Below are 6,027 nucleotides of genomic sequence, written 5' to 3'. Positions count from 1 at the left end.
CCAAAATCCATTCGAAACCTAATCCTTGATTTTGATAAAAAATCAAACGATCCTTAAATCTAAATCGTAAAAATCTTCAAACCAGTGAAATTCAGTCACCTGGGTTGTTCTTCATCGCCATTTGTAGCCTAAGAAGAAGTTTGCGACCGTCTAAAATTATGGGAAACAGGGTAAGATCGGTTTAGGATTCCATGAGTTCAGCATCTTCTTCCTCGAGCTTAAACACATCGAACACGCACTGGAATGGAGTTCACTGTTATTGCGGACATAGAGTATGGAGAAGAACGACTTGGTCTTTGATTAACATGGGGAAGAGGTAAATAGGTTGTTCTAAATACCCCAATGAAGATATGTGTCGTTTTTTCGACTGGATTGATCCACTTGTATGTGTCAGAGGAAGAGACATTATGAAAGAGATGAAACAGACAATCAACAAATGCGAGGATGAAATCGAGCAATGCCGTTCTTGTGAGATTGAACTGCAATACGAAATTAGAAATTTAACATAGAAAAATAGGGAGTCGGAGGAGCTTAATGCTTGCAGGTCGGCAGAAATGGTCTACCTACAAGGCATTGTGGACCAGTACCATAACACCGAATACCATTTGACAAAGGGGTGTGTAGTAGTTGACATTATGTTTCGTTGTTGTGTTGTTGTTTAGTTTCATAAGTGTTAGGGAAAATGATGATCTAGCCAAGTTTGGGTTGATGCCTTGATGTAATTGTTGCCCAAATGGATGACCGTACACTGTCACTGATGATCTAGTCATATGTAATTGTTGTTTGAATGAATGAAAATGGATGTTTTTTGTGTTCGTTTTGTGTTAATTGCCACTTGATTTTGATTAGTTTGTGTTTTAATATGATCAATTTGTGTTAATTGCCACTAATCAGTTTGTGTTAATTGCCACTAAGCAGTTGTGTATCAGTTTGTGCCTCTAATTGCCACAGATATAATCATAAAAGTCAATAAGATTTGTAAACCATTTTGTCATTCATGTACCTGATAATTACACAAAATGTTGTCCAACATTACAAACTGCTGCTGAGGAACATGAAACAGACACAAAAATCTTTCCCAACATTACAGGACACAAAAACTTGTCCGACATTGAAGGGCACAAAAACCTGTCAAGCATTTACATGACACAAAAACATGTCCAATTTTGACAATCACAAAAACATGTCCACCATTTACATGACCCAAATACTTGTCAAACATTTACATGACACAAAAAACATATCACCGTTTACAGGACACTAAAACATGTCACTTGTCACTAACTGGTCCCCCAGCACCCAATCTTGTTGCCATTCCTTCTAGACGTGATGTCGTCCTTGAGCGCATAATCTTGCTTGGCCCTGCCTATTCAGAATCACTACTTTGTGTGGATGACACGGTTGGTGCAGCATAACTTCTTGTTCTTGGTGGTTTGAATTGTTATGTAGGCACTCATGTGGTACCAACATGTGCATGATTTGTCCTTCCTTTACCACGACCCCTACTTGTACCTCACCCCCTACCACTGCCTCTTCCTAAGACCGACTGACTTTGTGCAAGTCTTGATCCAACATCTGAAATCACCTGCTCATGTGGGGTTGGTTGACTAGTACTTCCACTCTGTGCCATCCTCTGTCTGCTAATGCCACTCCTTCACTCTGGACTCAACTGTAACAAACAATGTATATAAGTAAACACATCATCTTGGGAAACATAACAAATCAAAATACAACATTTACATGTGCTCCAGTTCTTCTAGCATTTGCTCTACGCATGCTTCTCTACCATGGACTCTCACCAGTTACACCTGCTTTACAACCTCTAGCATTATGCCCCACTTGGTCACATTTACCACACTTAACAACACCTCCAGCTCTAGACACCTTATATGGATTTCTTGGCTCATTAACCTTTCTAATTCTTCTCTTTTTAGGCCTCCCAGGTGGTTTTTGCATGATCCATGGATGGATATCAGGGTAATTGGTCCTATCCCATTCTTCATTTGATGGAGCTGGCCTGAAAGGATGACTGTACACTTCTATATATGTTGATTTTAAGAAATATCTATCCATATATTTCTCTGGTTGCTCCCTGTGCATATAAATGGCAGCAATAGCGTGCTGACATGGAATACCAGACAATTCCTGTCTTCTACAAGTACACGTACGAAGATTCAAATCAACAGCAACTGTACTATCAAAAGAAGTCACCTCATACAATCTATCACCAGCAGTATTGCAGAAGCAATTTCTACTTTCAACTTTCAGTTTCTCCAACAGTTCTTGATATTTTGGACAAATTTCTCTTTTTTATCTCAACGTTCCTGTCAATTTGATGTAATGTCTACTCATACATGCCTTTCTAATGGTTTCCAAACATGACACTATAGGCAGACACCTAGCTCCTTTGATAAATGCATTGAAGGATTCACACATGTTGTTCTGGAGGACATCAGATTTGGTTTTTGTGCTGAAATGGCATCTAGCCCACGTTTTTGGATCATGTCCCATCACCCAATTATATGCATTTTAATCAAAGTCCTTCAACTTCTTCATGTGATATTCCCAAAGCTTAACTGTGCCAGCCCCAACTGCTTCCCATAATAGATCTTTGTGTTGGTCTTGTGTAACGTGATAATATTAGTTCCAAGGGGGGGTAGGAACTATTTAAAAAAATTCACGTAAGGCTGACTATTAATTTTTAACTTAGACTTTCTCGAAGTCTTTTAGCACAGTGGAACTGAGTAAGTTTTAGATACAAGCTTAGTCAACAGGTGACTAAGTCTAAATCTATCCTTGAGTCAGGAAATAGCACTTAAGTCTATTCCTGAACTCGGCTTCTCAGTTCACTCAACTCAGCTTATGTTCTTTTTAGCGTTTAACTAGGCAGTGTTATAGCAAGCAATAATTTAAGGAGATAAGGGTTAGAAAGATATTACTCAGCAGACGTATCCTGGTTCGGCCTCTCCGCCTACGTCCAGTCCCCGGAATTCCTTCCGAGCTTTTTAGAATCCTCTACTGAGCTCTTTAAAGGTAGAGCACAAACCTTTTACAATAGCAAGCTGAGTATACAAGAGTACCTTCCTCTATTCCTCTACTCACTCCTATTTCTACCGCTAAGTACTATGACCGAGTACTCAGCTTCTCCTTTCTATACTTCTAGAAATGATAAGTGTTTTCTTGTCCTAAACAACAATTGTTAAGACACTTTAGATGATTTAGATCACTCTAGACTTTTACACAGAATTGGAATTGGTGTAAGATTTTGCTTTGCTTTTCTCACAGAACTTCGAATATCAATTTGGTCAGCGTTTCGACTTGATTGAAGATCTGCATCGAATGAAGCGTTTGAGTGGCCTATTTATAGTGACACTTGATGCACCGGTAATTTCGAATTTCGAAATAACCGTTAGAGGGAAACGGCTTCCTGTCGCTTTCACTCAGTACGTGCTTAGCGTCCTTGGCCAATCAAATTCTTGTATCTTCTGTCTTCGGCAGTGCTCAGCAGCTTTTCGTCAGACGAAACAGAATGTCTCCACATTTATGGTAAAGTCTTCCAGACAGCTTTCTGCGTCTTCTGAACTTTACCCAAAGTAGAAATACTTTGTCTTCAAGTTTATTCAGGCCAGCCGCTGACCTGACTTTTTGTCGCTCAACTCAGCAGCTTCGTCTTGAAGCTTTTGGTCGAAGGCTTCTCGATCCTTCTCATTGCTGGGCTTGTGTTTTACTCAGTACGAACTGCGTTTTGATCTACTTGGGTTGTGAGGCTTTGATCCGTTGACTTGGGCTTGACTTTCTCTTGTGGGACTTTGGGCCGTTCAACTTAATGTCTTATGAATTGAATAACTCAACATTGAACAAACACGTTAGTATGAATAAATCAAAACATTTAAATTTAATGTGTTGGAATATTTTTATCATGGAGATTTAATTCTTGTTAAATAATTTTGTCAAATCAAAATCATGTGGAAAGGTGTTTCAACACTTTGTACTCTACCCTTTGAAGCGCAATTTCATGTTTTTGTGCATATGTTTAAGACAAAACATATGCTCCACATTGGGCATAAGCTCACTGAATGATTCAACTAGTCCCTACAAATGCATACCAATAGCAACCACATTTATACTCAACTCAAAATAGCATACCAATAACAACCACATTCACAATAATAACCACAATCACATTCACAATAATAACCACAATCACAAACACATTTCAATAACAGATGCATATCAAAATAACATTATCAATTATACTAACCTTTTGCTGAAAGACATAAACACCCATCCAGTTTCTGCCACACTCCCAAAATCATCCTCTAATGCTTGTAGGAACCATGACCATGATTCCTTGCATTCTGAGTCAACCACAGCAATTGCAAGAGGGAACATGTTTTCATTCCCATCCCTTGAAATTGCAGATAGTATGTGGCCTCCCATACAACTTTTTAAGTGACAACCATCCAAGCAAATCAATGGTCTAAGCCCTGCAAAATACCATTGCTTTTGTGCAGTCAGCCTATAGTATATGTACTTGAACACCACTATTTCTCTTGGAATGCTACTGATATCATTAGCTTCTCTATTCTCATCTTGAACCAGTGTCAAGTCTGTCCTAAGAACCACTATGATGTATGGGTTGGTTGATTTGATTGTCTGTGCATAATCGTATAGGCGAAGATATTGTTCTTTGACCTTACCCCGGATAATATCACTTGCTACCTTCTTTGCTTTGTAACACTTGTCCTTAGACACATTGAAACCCAAATCTTTTTTAATCTTCCTCTAAACAACATTAACTTTCCATTCTTCATCATCCCTAAAATTCTCTAGATATTTCTCAACAATGAATTTGCTTGTGATCAGGTGGTTATCATACTCCCTTGGGCAACTGTGAATTGGTTTAAATGCCTTTATCCTAAAGGTAAGGCTATCACCAACCTTAGATGCCCTAATGTAAAATTCACAAGTTGGAAACTTGCATCCAACAACGACAACATCTTTGCAGTTCTTCTTGTAGTAATATGAATACCCTCTAATAACAGCACATGATCTTAAAGCTTTCCTTAACTGATCAGCAGAAACAAATCTCATACCGAGACTTAATTCAACATTCTTGTTCTCCCTATATTGAGCATTTGGCTCAGGCCTATTGTCTGAGTCATAAAGACTTTCCAATTCGTCATCCAAATTAGGAGCTGGTTCATTGAATTCTCTTAGCTGCTCTTCGTCCAGCTCTTCTCCAGGTCTATAATGTGTTGATCCATTACCTGATTGAGGTTATTCTTCTGTAACTGGCTCAGTCACTGGTGTAGATTGTGGCTCGTTCAATGGAATAGATCGTGGCACATTCAATGGTACAGGTTGTGGCTCATTCAATGGTGTAGATTGTGACTCAACTTGTTCATCAGTTTGTGGCACAGATTGTGGCTCGTAGTGTGGCACAGATTGTGGATCAACTTCAGCAAACAACGAGCAGTCTTCAAAGTAAAGTGACACGTCATCACCTACAGTAACTACATCGTCTTCTCAACCTTCCATATAATCACTGTCATTATCCTCCTCAAAATCTTCTCCAAAGTCCCATGTGAATCCCATATACATATCATCACTCACATAATCATCTCCACCAGCATCACTAACTGATCTATTATCATGCATCATATAAACCCTTCCTCATCACCCCCTACATTATCATGTATCATATCAGCCCCTTCCTCATTAGCCGTTTCCTCATCATCAACACCTTCCTTATCAGCACTTATATTATGCCCTTTCTCATCAGTACTATCATCACTAACAACAACCTCACATGTGGTGCCGCATCAATCATGTCCACACTAAGTGGTGGGTTAAAGGCTTCAAAATAAATATCTCATTCGGGATGATCATTGTTTGCTACACATAAGAAGGCTACATTATTATCATCCATTATCTCTTCACAAGAGACCTCGCCACTCAAACCAATCACATGATACCATATACGACATCCATGTCTACACCCCAGATCTTTATAATACCCTAAGA

Source organism: Euphorbia lathyris, chromosome 4, assembly GCF_963576675.1.
Source record: "Euphorbia lathyris chromosome 4, ddEupLath1.1, whole genome shotgun sequence".
In the NCBI taxonomy this organism is placed as follows: domain Eukaryota; kingdom Viridiplantae; phylum Streptophyta; class Magnoliopsida; order Malpighiales; family Euphorbiaceae; genus Euphorbia; species Euphorbia lathyris.
The sequence above is the reverse complement of the archived record's forward strand: the minus strand, read 5'-3'. Positions refer to the sequence as shown.